The sequence below is a fragment of the Calonectris borealis genome, chromosome 19 (genome assembly GCF_964195595.1).
Source record: "Calonectris borealis chromosome 19, bCalBor7.hap1.2, whole genome shotgun sequence".
Taxonomy (NCBI): domain Eukaryota; kingdom Metazoa; phylum Chordata; class Aves; order Procellariiformes; family Procellariidae; genus Calonectris; species Calonectris borealis.
The window spans coordinates 32,534-54,743 of NC_134330.1; the positions used below are offsets into that span (position 1 = coordinate 32,534).

The 22,210-nt window shown below is 41.4% G+C and overlaps 2 long non-coding RNA genes across 2 annotated transcripts; one reads left to right on the forward strand and one right to left on the reverse strand.

Annotated features, from left to right (window-relative positions):
• Window positions 1–2,999: 2,999 nt before the first annotated feature.
• On the reverse strand, window positions 3,000–3,512 carry LOC142090401 (uncharacterized). The gene is made up of 3 exons (XR_012676520.1): window positions 3,488–3,512; window positions 3,196–3,259; window positions 3,000–3,107 (listed from the first exon to the last, which is right to left on the reverse strand). It is a non-coding gene; the product is annotated as an uncharacterized LOC142090401 (long non-coding RNA).
• A 10,884-nt stretch (window positions 3,513–14,396) lies between these two features.
• Window positions 14,397–21,823, forward strand: LOC142090402 (uncharacterized). The gene is made up of 2 exons (XR_012676521.1): window positions 14,397–14,521; window positions 14,552–21,823. It is a non-coding gene; the product is annotated as an uncharacterized LOC142090402 (long non-coding RNA).
• The last annotated feature ends 387 nt before the right edge of the window (window positions 21,824–22,210 follow it).

The window sequence follows — 22,210 nt, forward strand, 5'->3', positions numbered from 1 at the left end:
CACACAAGAAGCCTGGCCTCAAGACTTGAGAACGTAAGGATGCGGGGAAACAATCCCAGTCTGCAAAAATGGATGTCTAGAGAGCAGAGCCACTCACACAGCCGGGAAGGATGCCGCAAGAGATGACCATCCGGAAACTTCAAGACACAAGAACGATCCATGCTTTAAGCTTGACGCAAGAAAAGACTGATGGGCACTATGCCGATGAGTATGGGCGTTTGAGACCCTAGGGATAGTGGCCAAGGCACATGCTGTGCCCCTTGAGTGCAAAGAGCAATTAGGACGTTGAGACCCAGGAATGTTTAAGACACAGAAGACAGACCACACAAACTACACAACAACAGACACAGGCTGGAACTGCCCTGCCCGGCTCACGCTAGCATCATGCTGATAAGTAACCTGCTCCCTTTAACTGCCCAAGGGGGACTGTCCCTGGACAGCCCCCTACCCTACACTATCTTTAAAACCCCTTCAGGCAATCGCCAACCCGTTCTCCGCCCTCCCTGGGTGCCATGCCGGTGCCCCAACTTTAGCTTTAGGAAGGTCAGAATTCTGAACCCATCCTCAACAAGGGAAACCACAGCCAGCCCACTGGATGAATCCAGGTTCCTCTTCATCATCTGCAAAGACAAGCCAATCCACAGGTAACTCTGCCGTCAGTCAGCAGCGCATCGATCCACAGGGACCCTTCCCACAACATCCCCCACCTCAGATACGCCATGGGGATCTGCTCACCTGCTCCCCGCCAATTCCAGAGTCTGACGCTGCAGCCGTTGTCGCTTCTGACGCCTAGGATACCGACAGACAAAGTTACCATTGCACTTGCCGGAAATCACCAGCCCCGCGCTCCTCCCCTGTACTACCCAGCTCACCTCAAACACTCCTCCAATGCCAAAGGCAGCCCGCACAGGACCTGCAAAACTAGACCGAAACACTGTACTGAGTTGCCATATAATATTTTCCCATCAGACACCAACCCGGCCCACAACTGCCTCACCTGCAAGGACCTCTTGGCAGCGGCGGGGCCCCACGGAGCAGCGCCTGCAAAAAAAAAAAAGCAAAAAGGCACATGAGGAGATATGGCCCAAAACTGCAGCCCGCCCACACCAATCCCTGTCTTGCACTCCTTTACCTGGACAGCTCGCCACCTCTGGCCTCCATCAGCTTGGGGCACCACGCCGAGGTTGGCGCACCACCTGTAAGGCCCAAACAACATGGGTTGCTTATGACTTCACCAGCAATTCAACACCTGAAAGATAACCGCTACTTCAACCCACCAATCAGTGCTCACCCACTCACCCCGCCCGAGTCAGCTCCCGTGGCCGTATCCCACATCGCTCCTTGTTTTGCACCTTCAAATTAAAAAAGGAAAAAAGAAAACAAAAACACAAAACCAAAAGTTAATCATATAGCCACCAGTCACATCTTCCCTCTAATACCACACACCAACCCACCTTCTTACGGCGATCCGCCCGCCTCTCCTCCATTGCCCTTTGCCGGGCAGCTGGTCCCTCTGCATCTGCAAAAACAAAAGTGTCGAACTAGTCACCCGGTTGCAGAGCGATACGGGAACAAGTCCAGAGGACTCCTTTCCATTTAGGAACACCATCTCGAATCCCACTATACATCCCGCCACTAAAAAACCCACACCAACCCACAACCTTTAGGCCCCACCCATACAAGCCTTTCAGATTGAATCTGCTTCACTACCCCTGAAGAGCCCCTCCCACTCACCCGGGCTCATCCCCATAAAAAACTGTTGAAAGAGTTGACCACACAACCCGCCGACAGCTACTGCGTCCGAGACGGCCATACGACTTTTGTGCCCACCATCTAGGCATACCGACATACTGACCACAAACTCCTATGGCTATTCCACCTACCCCTAACTCTACACCCCCGGGCAGGGCGGCTCCAAGCCAAACACACACAAGCACACACCGACACTGCACAGAACGCTACAAACACCGCACCTCAAAAGCGAGAGAAAACTCTCAGCGAGAAGAAGGACACCCGGACGGAAGACACCATTGGGCAAGACGACTGTCGGGACCGTGACGGTGACATGAGGCAGCTCCACAGCAAACCCAGAGAAAGAGCAGAACATCATGGCCCGCAACGAGAAGTTACACTCAGAACTGAGAGGATGTATGCACAAGAAGCCGGCCAGTGAGACCTAAGAACTTAAGGATGCGGGGAAGAAACCCCAGTCCATGAAAAATGGACGCCTAGAGAGCAGAGCGGCTCACACAGCCGGGAGGGACGCCGCAGAAGAGGGCCTTGCGGAAACTCCTGAGAAGCCAGACAGATGCGCGCTTTAAGCTCGTCACGCAAGAAAACAAGCGCCCGATAGGCGCTATGCCAATGAGTACAGGCATTCGGGACCCTAGGGATGGCACCCAGGCACGTGCCGTGCTCCTCGAGCACAAAGAGCAACGTGGGCATCAAGACCCAAGGAAGGCCTAAGACACAGAAGACAGACCACACAAATGACACAACACATACAGGCTGGAACCGCCCTGCCCGGCACACACTAGCATCACGCCCAAGAGGAGCCACCTCCCTTTACCTGTCCAAAAGGGACACTGCCCAGACAGGCCCCAGCCCTACACCATCTATAAAAACCCTTCAGGCAATCGCCAACCGCATCCCCTTGCTCCTGCAATCCCTCTCCGGCACTGGAGCCCCAACTTAGCTTTGTAGTACACCAGCAGTAAGGATCATGACTGTAGACGCCAACGTCTTGCTTAACACCCTCATTCTCAGTCACGTCATGGGGTTCCGCTTGCCCACTCCCCGCCAATTCCAGAGTCCAAGGCTGCGGCTGACATGACTTGTGGCACCTAAGATTGCAGAAGACAAAAATATCATTCTGCTTGTGAGACATCACCTGTCCTGTGCTCCTCCTCTCTACTACCCATCTCACCTCAAATCCTTATGCATTTCTAAAGGCAGCCCGCACAGCACCTACAAAACTGAAGGTGAAAGCTTCACTTAATTGCTGCAGGGTACTTCGCTCTCAGACACCAACCTGGCTGACTCTCGCCTCACTTTCTGGGACCGCTTGTCAAGGTGCTGCTTCGCTCCTCTGACCCTAAGTGCATCACCTGCCAAAATCAAACTCAATGACACATGCTGAGATACTGCCCAAGACAAGAGCACACACGCACCAATACACATCTCCGGCACCTTTACCTCAGCCAGTTGCCTGCGCTGCCTCTGCCATTTTCAGACTGCTGTATTGAGATGCGGGTACCACCTGTGGAAGTGAAACAATAAGGGCCACTTATGACTTAACTAACAATATGACATCTGACAAGTAACAGCTACTTCAGCCCACTACTCATTGCTTACTATGCCCGACTCAGCTCCAGTGCCTATATCCCACATCGCTTCACTCCTTCAGAACAAAACCAAAAAGCTAAACCACATTCTAGTTGTATAGCCACCAGTCAAATCTTGCCTCTGACACCACGGGCCAACCCACCTTCTTACAGCGCTCCGCTCTCCTCCATCACCCCGTGGTGTGCGGCTCGTCCCTCTCCACCTGCATAAACAGTAACATTGAATGACGCACCAGGATGCAGAGCAATAGCTTAACATTTCCAGAGATCTTGTTTCTATTTAGGAACATCATCTAGAGTCCAACTGCAGCCTGCCATTAAACAACATATATCTATCAAACAGACATGCTTTAACACCTTTGAGATTTTATCTGCTCAACTAGCACTTTAGCTGCCACTCCCAGATGGCTCCAGTCATCCCCTAGGCACCCGCAAAACACTAAGCAAATTACTGTTGTCGCCTGCTGCCAATGGCTATTTGCTCTGATACGAGCTTTACAGCCTTTACCAAAACAGTCTTAGCAAGAAAAGTGACTCCGGCCCACGGATGCCATCAGGCTACAACATGGTCAGAGCTGCAACAAACAATCTACAGCAGTCCCAGAAAATTCAGGCTCTGTCACCCATCATAAAAATCTAAGTCTGCAACTTGGACGACGGATGTGCGAGAAGCCAGGCTTTAACACCTAAGAATGTAAAGACACAGGGAAGCAGTCCCAGGAAAGGGATCAGGAAAAACAGACCACTCTCAAGCGCTGACGCCACCTTAAGCACCACTGCAAAAAGATGACCATCCATAAACCTGGTATACGATACACTCAAGATAGATCCATGTGTCAGACTTAAAATTCAAAAAAGAACACGATCAGCATTACTCTGATGAGCGGAGGCTTGTGAGACCCTCGGTACTGCTACTGATGTGCCCGCCATGCACATGGGACAACAGAGACATCAAGGCTTGATTAAGATATCATATGGGACACAGAAAACAGACTACAAAAACTACACAATAACGCTGGCATTGCCCTGCCAACACTCATGTTTTGTGCTAAGGACCCCACACCCTCTATCTGCCCATATGTGCCCCATATCAAACCGCCTTCTCTGCTACTCTGATTTTAAACCCCCTGCCTGCCCCACCTGGGTTTCCCCCACCCAACTGACCACCCACACAAAGATACTATTGGCCTCTCAACTTGCCTTTCAGAGGGCTGGGGGTCAGAAACCATCCTTTACAGACACCACATAGGCTACCTATGATGTCCCTGCGATAACCCAGATCCTCTTCATCTGCAAACAGAGAGTGCCATCGGTCACCGATGCACCAGTCAACACTGACGTCATACGCAACAACGCCCTCCTCAGAAGCGCCATAGCATTCTGCTCGCTCCCAGTCTAACACCGGATGTTATGGCCAACATCGTCCATAGTACCTAGAAAAACAGAGACACAAAGTGACCATTGTGCCTGGAAACGGTCACCCACTCACAAACAATTCTACACCTCAAAAATAACTGCTGTTATGGTTTGGTGTTCATCGCCCACCCTGCCCGACAAGCTCAGGAGCAGACATCCGACTTCACATCTAATTTTACACCTTCAAAACAGAGCTCTAACTAGTCGCATAGTTAATGTAACTAGTAACAGCACATTCCCTCCATCGTCACGTGCTGACCTACCTTCTCATGGTGCTCTGCTTGCCTCCTCCCTTTGGTGTCCAGCTCCCTACTGTGCATCTGCAGCAACAATAAAACAAAGTCAACTGGATGCATACAAATACCATAATGAACAGTGAACCTTCCCCATCCTTACTTCTACGCTTTGCTAACTTTCTCAATCCATGCTTTGCGCTCCTATCTTCCAGGCTAAGTCAGCAACATCAGCATGTTCAAGGCAAAGACAAACACTAATACCTGTAAGGAGACACCCTTCCCTTTTCTTTCCCCTACCCCAATGGCCACATCCCAGACTCATCCTTTCCCCCAGCAGGCTAACATGACTCCGCTCGCGTCCCGTGCTGCGCCTCCGGGGTCAGCTGCCACATCAGGCGCCCGCTCAGAGAGTTGGTTCGACTCCAATGATGGTAGAACCATAATCTTTGATGCCGTGCCCGCCTCAGGAAAATGCAGAGAGGCACACAGCTGTTCTTTGCCAAAGAGAGGGACCACCACCAAAACAAACTAATAAATCCCTTTGACTGACTTACATACTCAGGCAGCACTAAGACCCCAAAAGCACAAAACCCAAACAATTGACCTCACCACCCCCCAATCATGACACCATCTGCTCACAAGCACTGTCACACCTTTAGAACCCTGCTCCTTTTCCCAAACATGCCCTGGTCTCAAAACTTAAGAAACTCGTTCTGTTTACCTGAAGAACTCCACTCCTTCCTGACAGCTCCTACCATCTATTTGCACACCTGAACCCTCCCTGTCAGCTACTCCTCAAAATCTGCTTTTCTAACCTTTGACCTGTATTCAGCAAGCATTTCTTATCCTCTGTCTTCCCACAGACTCCAGGCTCTGCTACATACCTGGAACTTAACTGAAATCATGAAGCTTATAATCTACAAGAGACCTGCCAGAAACTGCAAAAATTTGAGGAACAACAAGGTACTCTGGGGCCAATCCAGAAAGGCAATGAGCCTAAAAGACACTATGCCTTAGGTTTCTGCTGCTTTCTTGATAAAGGCTAAAATAATGTGCACAGATACACGTAAGATACTCACTTTAAACTGTAGCACATAATCTCATCACCAGTACTACTAAAAAATCATGTAAATAACTTGCACAGGATACAGCAAAACTGGAAACCAACTAAGATAACCATGTTCAATTATGTCAGAAGTTTCAGGGAAAAACAACGCTCTTAAAAAAAACCCTACCATATTATCAAACCATATTGTTCACTCTAAGCAGGGAATGTAAATTTAGTGTAATGTATAATTACTAACCTGAAAAAAAAACCAAGCTGCATACAAGCATACTTTCTACCAAATATTCTGCTGAACCTTGACTAGTCTTGAAATCCAAACCTCAAATAGACACATCTCATTTCTTAACCACAAAATCACATTAACCCAAATAGCTTAATTTGAAACCTACAGTCAATAGAATGCACAGAAAAGCACTAATCCCAAAGAAACCCAGGAGCAGAATGGGCTCCCTGATCAGAGGCTGTGGCTCATATACTCAGGGCCCCGCCCACCACCCTTCCCACAATCACCTGGGAAAGGGGAGGGGCGAATTGCCAGAAAGAATAAAGGTGGCCAGAGGAGCAGCAAAGAGTTTTCTCATCTGCTTTAAGTTTACAGTATACAAAGCACCAAACAGAGGAAGCGACCCTTATTGGAAATGACGATACCTGCTCTTTTACTGCAAGTACATGTATTGCATCAGCAATGTGACCGGGTAAGGAATGAAACTTCATTTTTCTGGGGCGTAGATAAAAAAAACAGAGATCGTACACTAAGCTACACAGGAAAGTAACTTATAAAATACAATGAAAACATCAAAAATTATGTGTGTTAGTTTCCTATAAAAAAAAAGAAAATGCTAAGAGGTTATATTTCATTTCCAGCAAGACCATGTACGTTACCTAATTTCTACCAGAACTATGTTCTGGATAGGACTGAATGACAAAGCATAATTAGGTCCCATAAGAATCACTACTCAAAAAAATCTCTGGTGAAAAAGTAAATTATTTAGTGTAAATCACTGATAATTCAGAATCACCTCAATGGTGTCTCCAGCTGACTTCCTTAATAAAACTAGATGAGTCCCGAAGGACAGAAAACATGAAAACACCATAGAAATACAAAAAAAAGTATCAAAAGCTGTATGAAACAGCTTAATTATTACTTAAGTAGCTAAAACGAAAAAAAGTTGCAAAACACAACAAAAACAATCTCAGGAGATGTGTCCATCACAATAGATGAAGGCTATCACCTTCTCTGGAAAACTCTAAAAGGATATTTGAGCCGACAATAGTCTTCTTGGGGTATCAGATGCCAAACAGAAACATACTATAAAACAAAAAATAAACACGCTGCTGTGAAGCACAAAGAAGGTTTCAGCGAAGGTTTCAGCAAAGTTTCTGACAGAACAAGAGGCATTGTCGCAGGAATTAGAGAGATCTCAAAGGGTCTGGAGAGACCAAAGAAGTCTTGGGAATGCAACAAGCTCCAAAGCAAATTTAACAAATTACAGATGTTCTCAGGGGACCAGGGAACGAAGGGAGGCACGCCAAACAGGTGAGAGGACAGAAAGACCTACCAGGGTACCAGAGGCTGACTCAGGAAGGGTTTGAGGTGAAAAAAGGGGTGCAAAGTGCCCTCCCGCGCTAGAACGGTGCTCTGGGGCGTAGGGGACATCTCATGAGAGCTCAGCAAAGGGAGCGCAAGAGTACTGACGGGGCCTGAGAGACCAAAGAAGCCTCAGAGTTAATAATGAGAAACTCTGAAGCAGATTTCAACAAAGTACAGAGGTCATCAGGGGGCTGGAAACTGAATGAAGGCATCCTAAATGGCAGAGAGTAAGATAAGAGCATTGTGAAGCGCACAAAAACAAAATCGAAAGGGAACTAAAGTGCTATGAGTGTGCTGCGGACTACAAGAAAGGACTCGGATGACATTTTTATAGAGAGTAGAGGAATTAGGAAGGAGCAGGTTAAAACAAAAAGGCTTGGAAACACAGCGAGGGCCTTGCAGTCTCAGGAGGGCATCTAGGCAAACTACAGGTGACCGAGAAAAAGGAACAGAACGAAGACACCCTCGACGGCAGAAAGATAAGTGAGCGCTGCATAGCAAAGACAGACGGGAGGCTCTGACCTCTGACGAAACAAGAGAGATGAAAAGGGAGATAAAATGCTACGAGGTGCCGTAGAAACCGATGAGGGTCTCAGGAGGCAGAGTGACTGTGAGGAGAGGGGTGCTTGAGGGGGGCTGATGAACAAAAGGCGGCTTGGGGACGGCAAAGAGAAATGCGGGTGATCATCTGAGCAGCGTACAGATGGTCCCAGGCAGCCAGGGACTAAACACAGCAATCCTCGATAGCATATAGAAACAAACGAGAGCTCTACTGCTCAAAGTGCTACAAGATGCACGTGGAGCACAAGGAAGGTCTCGGGAGGCATCGTGACTGGGAGAAAAAATGTCCTGAGCAAGCCAGAGAGATAGAAAAAGGATTAGGGACACAATGATCAAATCCAGAAGGGATGTGAAGTGAGTAAACATGTCATCAGAGGGCCAGGGAATGAATAGAGGCATGGCTAGAAGAAAGAGAGGACAGAATGACTGGGCTGGGTCACAGATTCAGACACGGGAATTTTTCTGATGAAATGAGAGGGGTGCGAGGTCGGCTACAAAGTTGAAAGTGTGCTTTTTTTTTTAAGGGTAATCTCGAAGGCATCAGTAAGTATCGTGACGCCATTGGAGGCGTCCCGATTGAGCCAGAGAGACCAAAGAAAGCTAAGGGACACAAGAAAGAAGTCCAGAGGGGATCCGAACACAGTACAGATGTCCTCAGGAGGCCGGGAACCAAACGGAGGCACCCGAGATGGCACACAGGACGTGCTCTGAGACACAAACTCAAGAATGGGGTTTGAGGTAACTAGAGAGGATCAAAGGCCATTACAGAGCTAAAACAGAACCGTGGGACACAAAGAAGGTCTCGGAAGGCAAGGTGACTGGGACCACAGAGGAATAAAAGAGATCGAAACGGAGGTCAAGCGTTACCAAAATGCTGTGGAGCACAAGGCAGGTCTTGGGAGGCATCCTAAATGGCATAGAGAAGAAAAAGAATGCTCTATTTTGGAAACGGAGATCTTAGCAGAGGCACAATTGTAACATGAGGAGCCCAAAGGGTGCTTATGGAGCTAAAAGTGTGCTGCGGGGAATATCTAAGACCTGGGAGGCATTGTGACAGTAGCAGAAGGCTCGAGGACATGATGATGAAGTCCAGAGGGGATTTGAACAGACTACAGATGTCCTCAGGGGACCAGGGACCAAACAGAGTATCCTAGTTAGCGCAAAGAACAATCCGATTGTTCTGGAGAAGAAAGGTGGCATCGGGAATGGTTCTCAGCGAGCGATAAGGGTGCAAAGTGCGCTACAGAACCAAAAGAGGGCTCTGGATCACGAGGAAGGCCTCAGGAGGTACGATGATGGGAGAAGAAGGGTGCCGAGAGCAAAAGAGAGACAGAAGGCGGCTCTGGGACACAAAGCAAAAGCCTGAGGGAGAGTTGTCTCTGAATAAGAAAGACACAAAGCCCGCTGCAGAACTGAAAGTTGGCCATGGAACACAAGGATGCTCGCAGGAAGCATCGTGACAGAAATAGAGGGGTGCTGAGGCGACCGGAGAGACTGCTCAAGGGCACAAAGGTACTCAGAAAGGGGTTTGAACAGAGTACTGACGTCACGAGGGAGATGCTGACCCATTGGAGGCGAGCGAGATGGAGGAGAGGACAAAAAGACTGCTCTGAGGAAGAGGATGACCTGAGAGATGTTCTGACAAATCGAGAGGGGTATGAATTACACTCCAGAGATAAAAGCGTGCCGAGGAGACGCTCTAAAACCTCAGGATGAACCAAGAGAAGAGAAAAAAAATAAGAGACAAAGAAAATTTAAGAAGTGACAGGGTATGTGACAAAGCAGAAAGAATTAAAAAATAGGGATAGGCACCTTGATAAAAGTAGACATAGAAAGAAAATTTTAAAAGCAAAAGGGCACAAGGCAGAGGAGAAAAAAAATGAAAAAATGGGGACAGAAAACTAGATAAAAGTAGACATATAAAAAAATTGAAAAAAGTTACTAAAGGAGGACAAAATAAACAGAGACGTAGAAAAAAAATAGAAAAATTGAGAGAGTACACAACAGACGAGGAAGAAACAAAAAAATAGGGACAGGAACTATATAAAAGCAGACGTAGCAAAAAAATTTTTAAGAGCGACAAGATAAAAGAAATAAAGGAAAAGTTAAAAAACAAGAAGAGCAAACTAAATCAACAAAGACACAGAAACAAAATTTAAAAACCGACGGGGTATGGCACAAACTAGAATGAAATAAAAAATAAAGACTGTGAACTGGAAAAAAGTAGATATAGAAAAAAATTTAAAAGGAACATGACACAGGACAGACAGGAAATAATAAAGAAATAAGGTTAGACATCTTGACAAAAATAGACAGCAAGAAAATGTTAAAAGTGACAATGTAGAAGACAGATAAGAAAAAAGCAAATAATACCAACATAAGAATACATACAAGTGACCATAGAAACAAAAATTCAAAAGTGAAGAAGTTAAGAAAAAAAAATATTAAAAAGCAAAAAAACCTAATTAGACAGAGACATAAAAAGAAAACTCTAAAAGCGACCGGGTACAGGACAGACTAGAATGAATTAAAAAAAAAAAGAGACAGCAAACTGGATAAAAATGCACAAGGAAAGAAAATTTAAAAGCAGGACAGATAGGAAACAATGAAAAATCAGAGACATCTTGATAAAAGTAGACATGGAACAAAAATTGTAAAAGCGATGGGATACAAGAAACAGGAAAAAATTACAAAATAGGGACAGAAAATGATATTAAAGTACACCTAGAAACAAAAATTCAAACCAAAAAGAACTATGAGAGTAAACAAATTAAAATTTTTTTAGTTAACTAGATGAAAGTAGACATAGAAAGGAAACTTAAAAAGCAACATGGTTCGTGACATACAGGAAAGAATTCAGAAATAGAAACAGGAACTGGATAAAAGTAGACATAGATGATTTTAAAAGCGCCAGGATTAAGGAAATAAAGGAAAAAATTAACGAATAGGGACAGCGAACTAAAACGGAGACATATAAAGTAAATGAAAAACTGTTGCGGCATACATGCACAGCCTTTATCATAACAGGGCAGCCCTACCATCTCTCTCCATTCATTGCACCTATCTCCCTCTGTCTCTCTCTGTTGCCTCTCTTATATCTTCCTTCTGGCAATGATCACATCTGCTCACAATTCCCTTCACCTGTTTCTGTTCTTGAATCAGCTGGTACTCATTAGGCCACCTCTTAATTCTTCTCCACATCTCCCCCTTTTTGTTTATAGTTTTGTAGCATTGCCAAAGTCCTATCTGAAACTCCCAATTCCAGAATTCTTCTCCACATCACCCCCTTTTTTGTTCTCAATTGCCAAATTGTTCATTATGTTCACTAGGACAAGTTCATATTCAAATGAAACCTGTGACCCATATTCTTTTATTGATTTGCATACCTCCTTAATCACCTCATATGGTGGACAAACTTAACATTTCTAATTCTTTTTCCTATTCTCCATAACCCATATTCTTTTATTGATTTGCATACCTCCTTAATCTAATTCTTTTTCCTATTCTCCATAACCCATATTCTTTTCTTGATTTGCATACCTCCTTACACAAACTTAACATTTCTAATTCTTTTTCCTATTAACATTTCTAATTCTTTTTCCTATTCTCCATCACACAGTTCACTTTCCTCTAGAACATCACTGATACGTGTATGTGTGGGTACGAATCCCTGCAGCAGATCTTCTTGGGGTGGGAGGGCGGGAACAAATGGTGCTTTAGCCTCTATCGCTGCAAAACTTCACCCGCTGTTGGCGCAAGTTTAAATAAATCTTTCTTATCTTTTGATTTTCCCTCCAGAATTGCTGCCATTACATTCACTAGAACAAGTTCATCTTTAGCCTCTGTTTCTGTAAAGCTTCATCCGCCGTTGGCGCAAGTTCAAATGAATCTTTCTTATCTTTTGATTTTCCCTCCAGAATTGCTAAATCAGTCACGTTTTGCAACACCTGCTCTGCAGGATGCAACTTCTGCAGAGCTGCATACACACAATATTCCTTCTAGAACTTCTAGTTGCAAAGATTTCCTCGTCTGCAGTTCTTCTACTGAGATGCCAACTGCCCCATGACTAATGTATAAAGTTCATATAACTTCCCCGCGGCTGCTCACCTCTGTATCCGTTTCTTTTCAACGGCTTTTTTCTTTTATCCCGTTTCCTTTCAATGGCTTTTTTCTTTTATCCCGTTTCCTTTCAATGGCTTTTTTTTTCCTGTTTCTTTTCAACAGCTTCTATCCCATTTCCTTTCAACGGCTTTTTTCCTGTTTCTTTTCAACAGCTTTTGCAGTTCAGCGGGGCTCACCACTGGATATTTCTATTTTCTTTCTCCAAGACCTCCTTTCTTCAGGTTTTCTTCTTTCAGTCCCTCTTCAGGCGCCATTTGTTGCGGCATACATGCACAGCCTTTATCATAACAGGGCAGCCCTACCATCTCTCTCCATTCATTGCACCTCTCTCCCTCTGTCTCTCTCTGTTGCCTCTCTTATATCTTCCTTCCAGCAATGATCACATGTCTGCTCACAATTCCTTTCACCTGTTTCTGTTCTTGAATCAGCTGGTACTCATTAGGCCACCTCTTAATTCTTCTCCACAAAAAACCATCAGGCTACATGACAGACGAGAACTAATTAAACAACAGGGATGGGAGTTTGATAAAAGTAGACATAGAAAGAAAATTTAAAAAGCGATGATAGTAAGGAAAGACAAGAAACAATTAAAAAATAAAGAGCGTGAACAGGATAACAGTAGTCAAAAAAGGGCATTTAAAAAAAGAGGATTAAGAAAGAAAACAAATTTGAAAAATAAGGACAACGAACAAAAATGCAGACAAAAAGAAAATTTGAAAAGCAAAGGCGTAAAAACCAGACAAGAAAAAAATTCAGACAGCAAACTGGACAAAAGGAGATGCAGAAAATATCAAAAGCAACAGGGATTAAGGAAGTAAAGAAAAAAAAGATAATGACGGTGAACTAAATAAACAAACATAGAAAGTAAATTTTAAAAGCGATGGGGATTGAGAAGAAAAGATTAAAAAGTATAGACAGAAAATGAAAAAAAAAGTACATGTAAAAAAACTTTAAAAGCCATGGGATTAAGAGAGGAAAATATGAAAAAACAGGGACGGCAAACAAAAAATGGAGACATAGCAAGTACATTTTAGAAGCGAGGGGGTACATGACAGACAGGAAAGCAATAAAATATAGGGATAGGGAGCGTGATAAAAGTAGACATAAAAACAAAATTTGAAAATCCAAGGAATTAACAGAGAAAAGAACTAAAAAAAAAGAGGAACAGCAAACTAAATAAGCCAAGACACAGACAGAAAGTTTAAAAAGCAAGGGCACTAAGGAAACAAGAGAAATAAGAAACAATACAGACAATGATCTCAAGAAAATCAGACACAGAAAGAAAATTTAAAAGCAACGTGTTAAACGAGAGACAGGAAAGAAATAAAAAATAAGGATAGGCCTGTTGATAAAAGAGGTCACGGAAAGAAAATGTAAAAAGCAATGACATACAGGACAGTCAGGAAAAACTTTCAAATAGGATCACCAAAGTAGATAAAAGTAGACATAGAAACAAAGGTTTACAAGCCAAGGATTAAGAAATGAAAAGATGAAAAAAAAGGGACACCAAATTAGAACAGAGACATAAACCAAAATTTTAAATAAGGCAGCACTAAGGAAGGACAAGAAGTAATTGAAAACTAAAGACATCAAACAGCATAAAAGTAGACATGGAACATTTTAAAAGCAACAAGGACTATGAGAAGTAAAAAAAAAAAAAAAAAAACCACAACAGGGAGAACGAACTAAATAAACAGAGACATAAAAAGTAAATTTTTAAAGTGACAGGGTACATGACAGGCAGGAAACATAAAAATCAGGGATAGGAAGCTTCGCAAAAGCAGGCATAGAAGGAAAATTTTAAAAACAATGAGGTACAGGACAGATAGGAAAAAAACTGAAAACAGAGACAGCAAAGTAGATAACAGTAGACATGGAATCAACATTTTAAAAGCCAAGGGATTAAGGGAGGAAAGAATTAAACAATATTGGTAGCAAATGAATATGCAGAGATAGAAAGAATTTTAAAAGCGAGAGCGCTAGGGAAAGACAAGAAATAATGAAGAAAGTAAAACAGCAAACGGAATAGGGGTACAAAGAAAGAAAAATGAAGAAGATGGGGAAAAAATTAAAAAATAGCAACGGCAAACTAAAACAGAGATGTAGAAAGAAAATTTTAAAAGTCATGGCAATAAGTAAAGCAAGAGAAAACAATTTGAAAATCAAGACAACGAACAAGACAAAAGTAGAAAATTTTTCAAGCCGATGGATTAAGAGAGGAAAGAACTAAAAAATAGCGACAGTGAACTAAAAGACATACATAGACAAAAACTTTTCAAAGCGACAGTACTAAGGAAAGACAAGAAATCATTAAAAATTCACGACAGGGAACAGCATAAAAGTAGACATAGAAAGAAAACTTAAAAAACAACAAGCATTACGGAAATAAAAGAAAAAAATTATGAAATAGGTACAGCAAACTAAAACAGATGTAGAAAGAAAATATAAAACCGAGGGCACTAATGAAAGACAAGAAATAATTAAAAATAAATACATCAAAGGGAAAAAGGTAGACATAGAACATTTAAAAAGCGAGGGGCATTAGGGAAATAAAGGGAAAAATTAAAAAGTAGCGACACCTAAGTAAGCCAGAGATGCAGAAAGAAAATTTACAAAGCAAAGGCACTACTAAAGACAAGAAATCATTAAAAAATAAATACAGCGACCCAAATAAAAGCAGACAGAAAATTTTAAAAGCGAGGTTGATTAAAAAAATAAGGAAAAAATTAATAAATCGTGACAGCCAACTAAAACGGAGCCATAGAAAGAAAATATAAAAAGCAACGGCACAAAAGAAAGAAAACAACAAAGGGAATAAAAGTAGGCATAGAAAGAACATTTAAGAAGTGATAGGCATTAGGGAAATAAAGGAAAAAATTATGAAATAGGGACACCAAACTGAAAGAGAGACACGAAAAGAAAATTTTAAAAGTGACCGCACTAAGAAAACACAAGAAATAAATAAAAAAAAAAAGACAGCAAATGGAATAAAAGCAGACAGAAAATTTTAAAAGCAACAGAGATTAAGAAAATGAGAAAAAATTAGAAAGTAGCGACGGCAAACTAAAACAGAGACATAGAAAGAAAATATATAAAGCAAAGAAATTAAGAACAGAGAGGGAAAAAAAATAGGGTCAGCAAACTAAATAAATGGAGACATTGAAACAAAATTTAAAAAGTGATGAAGTAGAGGGAAGAAATTAAAAACACGAACAGGAAACTGGATAACTGGAGTCAGAGAGAGAAAATTTAGAAAGCAATGGGATACTGGCCGTATGGGTAAGGAGTTAAATATCGGGAGAGGGAGCCACAGGGAAAAGACATTGGAAGAGCAACAGGGTACAGAGCACAGGGAGTCACTGAAAAGAGAGATGGGTCATGCTGACTAGAGGGAGACCTAGAAATGCAATTTGCACAAACAATGGGGAAGAAGGCAGCACGGAAAAAATGAAATAATAGCAGGTGGGGAGCTGGAAATGTAGAAGGTGACGGTGTACAGAACAGTACTGACAAAAGAGCAAAAAGCTTTAGGGAGCCGGGCAGCTGGAAAGGTAGACGGAGGCAGGGATGAGCAAGGAGGTAGGCAGAGGTCTGGAGAAGCACCGCAGGGACGGGCCCTCACACACGAGACGGGACGCACAACTCACCGCAGCTGCTGGAGACCGGCAGGAGACCTTTACTGCCCTGAGGCTTCTCTTTCTGTCCTTGTCCCTTCCTTCTCCACAGTGCCGGCTGCCCGACCCTCACCCACCTAAGAGCAGGGGCTGGAGCGCTCCTCTCCCATGAGGCTTCCCAGACTCATGGCAGCTCACACATGTGGCCAATAGAGGCACCGAGCTCCTGGCACCGTGTGCTGGTGGCATGCTCTGTCGGGGATCGCTGGGAGAGATCCTTCCTCGCTACAGGGATGGGCTGTTCCTTGCCGGAGACAACTGCCTGCAGAAGCCTCTTCGTTTCACTCTTCGGCCAGGTGCTGCAGGCAAGCGTGCCCAGACAGCCCCCTCCCCAGCTAGAGCCCCTTAGCACAGCAGGGCCAGCCCCATCCTCAGCCTCACAGGGACCACAGGGGGCTGCCCTGACCCATCCCCACCTGCAGCCTTTTTAAACCCCTGGCCCAGCCCCATCCTCACTTCATGGGTTCCACCTGGGCGGCCCCAGCCCACAGCTGGAGCCCATCGGGAAGAGGGGCCATGGCCCCAGCCCCACAGCACATCACCCCTTCCCCTGGACCCAACCACAGCCACTTGCCCAGAGCCCAGTGGCTGGAAACGCACCCAGGAGCACAAAGGAGGCAGCAAAGGTTTGTTTCTTTACATGCATCAAAAATTTCGGCACCGAGTTGGCTCCAAGTCTCAGAATCCAAAGGCAGCAGGACAGAGGGAAAAGAGGGAAGAAGAAAGCAGGAGGAAGGACAGAGGAAGGTAGACAACAGGTATGGGACAGGGAGCCAAAAACTGGGATACAGGAAACAAGAGAGGGACGGGGAACCGCACACGGGTGATGAGAGAGACAGAAATGGAGCGCAGCAAGGAGGAGGATGAGGAGATGGAGCAATAAATAAGGGCGGGGAGGGGTGGGTCAGAGAGCAGGGGAGAGAGAGGGGAGGAACCGAGCGGGACAACAGAAACAACAGAGAGGGACAGAGAATGAGACAGACACAGACAGGAGACAGAGGGACGGTGGGGGTGTCATTTCACAACAATGGAGAACTGGATAGAGCGAGACATGTAGAAAACTACAAAAGGGGAACAAAGCAGAAAGATTTTTAAAAAAAACACCAACAAAAAAGAGGGACAGGAAGCTGGATAGAGGCAGTCATAGAGAAATTAAAAAGTGACAAACACAGGAAAGAATTAAAAAAGAGAGCACATAAGATGGATAGACTGAGAACTAGAAAAGGAATAGGACAGAGAGGCAGGAAATTCTAACAATTGTTCGAGGAAGCTTTACAGAGGGAGGTTCAAAAGAGAAAATAAAAAGCGATAGGCTACCGGAAACACAGCGAGGAAAAAAATGGACAGGGAACTAGATAAATGGAGATATACAAATAAAATTTTAAAAGCAACAGAGTACACAACAAGAAAGAATTAAAAACAAGGGAAAGGCAATGAGATGAACAGAGGCATAAAAAGAAAATTTTAAAAATGACTGGGTAAGGAAAACGGAAAAAAAATTTAAAATAGGGAGAGGAAACCGAATAAAAGATGAGAAAGAAAAAAATTTCAAAAGTAATGGGATACATAAGAGACAGGAAGAAAAATAAATTAGGGATTGGGAGCTTGATGGAAGTACACATAGAAGGAAACTTGAAAATGCAAAGAGGTACAGGACAGTCAGCAGACAACTAAAAATAGGGACAGCAAAGTAGAGCACCGGTACATATAGAAACAAAATTTTAAAAGCCAAGGGATTAAGAGAGGGGAAAAGTAAAAAAAATAGAGACAGCGATCTAAACAGAGACATAAAAAGAAAATTTATTAAGTGGAGCGCAGGCTGCGGGACAGACAGGAAAGAATTAAACTAACACATTGGATGGGATAAAATTACACATGGAAAAACTAAAAAGCCACATCTTTTAGGAAAGACATGAAAAATCTAAAAAATAAAAAAGGGTGACCAAGACAGAAACCTATTAAAAAAAAATAATAGGGAGTTTGATCAACGTAAATATAGAAAGATAATTTCAAAACCAACTGGCAAGAGGACAAACAGAAAAAAAAAAAAAACAGAGACCGCAAACTAGATAAAAGCAGACAGAGAAACAAAATTTTTAAAGCCGAGGGACTAAGACAGGAAAGAATCAAAAAATAGCAACGGCAAACTAAACAGATGAAGACAGAAATTGTAAAAAGCGACCGCGCTAAGGAAAGATGAGAAAAAAATTTAAAAATAAAGACAGCGAACAGGATAAGGTAGACTGAAAATTTTACAAGCAATGGGGATTAACGCAATAGGAAAAAAGTCAAAAACGGCGACAGCGAACTAAAACGGCAAAGTAGAAAGACAATTTAAAAAGCAAAGACATGAAGGAAAGACATGAAATAATTAAGAAAAAGAGCAAAGGGAATAAAAGTAGGCAGAGAAAGAACATTAAGAAAGCGAGGAGGATTAGGGAAATAAAGGGGAAAACTAGAAAATAGGGACAGCAAACTAAAACGGAGACATAGAAAGAAAATCTTAAAAGCGAGGGCACTAAGGAAAGAGAAGAAATAAAAAAAGGACAGTGAAGGGAATAAAAATAGACATAGAGAGAACATTAAAAAATCGAGAGGGATTAGAGAATTAAAGGGAAAAACTAAAAAATAGGGACATCAAAGTAAAAGATGTAGAAAGAAAATTTAAACATCGAGGGCACTGAGAACAGACAAGAAATTGTTAAAAAAAAAAGAAAAAAACAGCAAAATACAAACAGCGAACGGGATAGAAATAAAAAAATCCAAAAAGTGACCAGGATTACAGAAATAAATAATACAGAAAAAATATTTTTAAAAGGCCAGCAAAATAAAATAGAGATGTAGAAAGACAATTTAAAAAGCGAAGGCATTAAGGAAAGACAAGAAATAATAAAAAAATAAAGACAGCGAAAAGAATAAAAGTAGACAGGAAATTTTAGAAGCAAATAGGATTAAGGAAATAAAGAAAAAAAATTTAAAATACCACCATTAAACTAAAACGGAGTTTGAAAGAAACAAAATCTAAAAAACGACAGCAAAGAATCGAGAGAAGAAATAATTTTTAAAAGATGGCAAAGGGAAAAAAGTAGGCATAGAAAGAACTTTTCAAAAGCGAGAAGGATTCGGGAAATAAAGGGAAAAACTAAAAAATAGGGACAGTTAACTAAAAAGGAGATGTGCGTAGAACATACAAAAAGTGACAGTGATAAGTAAACATGAGAAATAATTTAAAAATAGACAAATAAAGACCATAAACAGGATAAAAGTAGACTAGAAAACGTTAACAGCAAAGGTGATTAAAGAAATAAGGAAATGTTTAAACAATAGCAACAGCAAACTAAAAAGAGAGACATAGAAATAAAGAAAAACAAGAAAAAATAATTAAAAGCTAAGGACAGCGAACGCGATAAAAGTAGATAATATTAAAAGCCAAGGGATCAAGAGAGGAAAGAACTAAAAAATAGCAACAGCAAAATAAAATGCAGACATAGATAGAAAATTTTAAAAGCTAGGGCACTAAGGAAAGAGAATAAGTAATTAACAAATAAAGGCATCAAAGGGAATAAAAGTAGGCATGGAAAGAACATTTTAAAACTGAGGACGATTAGGGAAATAAAGGGAAATATTAAAAAATAGGGACAGCAAGCTAAAACAGATGAAGAAAAAAACTTAAAGCAAAGGCACTAAAGAAAGGCAAGAAATACGTAAAAGAAAAGACAGCTAAGTAAAGACCAGGAACAGGATAAAACTAGAAAATTTTAAAAATGAAGGGGATTAGGGAAATAAAAGGAAAAAAATTTAAAAATAGCAGCGGCAAACTAAAACAGAGATGTAGAAAGAAAATATAAAAAGTGATGGCACAGAAGAAAGAGCTGAAATAATTAAAAAGTAAAGACAGTGAATGGGATAAACGTAGGCATGGAAAGAAAACTTAAAAAGCGACAATCATTAGGGAAATAGAGGAAAAAAATCAGAAATAGGGACAGCAAACAAAAACAGAGATGTAGAAAGAAAATTTTTCAAGTGATGGCACTAAGGAAAGACAAGAAATTAATTAAAAAATAAGGACAGCAAAATAAAGACAGCAAATGGGATAAAAGGAGACAGAAAATTTTAAAAGCAACAGTAATGAAAGAAATGAGAAAAATATTTTAGAATGGCATTGGCAAATTAAAACGGAGACATAAAAAGAATAGAAAGCAGGGGCACTAAGGGAAGACAAGAAATTATTTTTGAGAACTGCAAAGGGAATAAAAGTAGGCACAGAGAGAAGATGAAAAAAAACAGGGGCTTAGGGAAATAAAGGGAAAAACTAAAAAATAGGGACAGCATACTAAAAGAGATGTAGAAAGAAAATTTTAAAAGCAAGGTCACTAAGGAAAGAAAAGACAATTTTAAAAAGATAGCGAACGGAATAAAAGTAGGCATAGAAAGAACAATTAGAAAGCAATGGGTATTAGGGAAATAAAGGAAAAAATTATGTAATAGAAACACTGAACTAAAAGAGATGAATATTTAAAAAGCGACGGCACTGAGGATAGACGAGAAATTATTGACAGAAAAGACAGCAAAATTAAGACAGCGAACGCGGTAAAAGTAGACAGAAATTTTATAAGTGACGGTGATTACAGAAATAAGGAAAAAAATTAAAAATAGCACCCGCAAACTGAAATGTAGAAAGAAAATCTAAAAAGTCACAGCAAAGAAGCAAGAAAAGAAATAATTTTAAAAAGATAGCAAAGAGAGGAAAAAGTAGGCGTAAAAAGAACTTTTTCAAGCGAGGGGGAAAGGAAAATAAAGGGAAAAACAAAAAAAACAGCGAACTAAAATGGCAAGATTTATAAAGAATATCTAAAAAGCAAGGATGGAAAGGAAAGACAAGAAATAATTACAAAATCAAGATGGTGAACATAATAAAAGAAGACAGAAAATTTAAGAAGCAAATAGGATTAAGGAAATAAGGAAGAAAGTAAATACTTGCAAACTAAAACAGAGGAGAAGAAATAAAATTTTAAAAGTGATGGCACTAAGGAAAAACAAGAGAAAATAATTAAAAAATTAAGACAGCAAATGAGATAGAAGTAGAAAATTTTAAAAGCAACAGGGATTAAGAAAATAAGGACAAATGAAGAAATAGCGATGGCAAACTATAACAGAAACATAAGAAGAATATGTAAAAAAGCAACGGCACTAAGAAAAGACAAAAAAAAATTCTTATAAGACAGCGAAGAAAAAAAATAGGCAGAGAAAGGACATTTTAAAAGCAACAGGCATTAGGGAAATACAGGAAAAAAACATTAAAAAGGGACAGCAAACTAAAAGAGATCAAGAAAGAAAATTTAAACAGCAAGGCTGCTGCAGGAAGACGAGATATAATTGAGAAATAAAGACAGCAAACTGGATAAATGTAGACAAAAAATTTTAAAAGCAACAGTGACTAAGGAAATAAGGAAAAATTAAAAAGTAACAACAGCGAACTAAAACAGACGTAGAAAGAAGATCGAAGTGATGGCACAGAAGAAAGAGAAGAAATAATTTTTAAAAGACAGCAAAGGGAATAAAAGTAGGCATAGAACGAAAATTTTAAAAGTGAGGGGCATTAGGGACAAAAAAGAAGTATTAAAAAAATAGGAACAGCGAACTAAAACAGATGCAGAAAAAAATTTAAAAGCGACAGCATTAAGGAAAGACAAGAAATAAAGGTAGGCAATTAAAGACCCCAAATGGGATAAAAGTACACAGAAAATTTTAAAAGCAACAGCAATTAAGGAAATAGAATTGGTTAAAGTAGACATGGAAAGAAAATGTAAAAAGCAACAGGGTACACGATAGCCATGAAAAAATTAAAAAACAGCGATACGCAGCTTAATATAAGTAGACAGAAGGAAAAATTTAGAATTGATGAGGTACAGGACAGAGAGTAGAAAAAATTAAAAAATAGCGACAGTGAAGTAAAACTGAGAAACAGAAAGGAAATTTAGTAACGACAGGGTACAGGACATAAAGGAAAAAATTGAAAAATAAAGATAGCAAACTGGATAAAAGTAGAAATTAGAAATTTTGAAAAGGGACGGGGTAGGTGACAGACAGGAAATACTTACAAAATAACCATTGACAGCTTCAGAAATGTAGACGCAAGGTCGTGGTTTAACCCTGGCTGGCAACTAAGCACCATACAGCTGCCCGCTCGCTCTGCCACA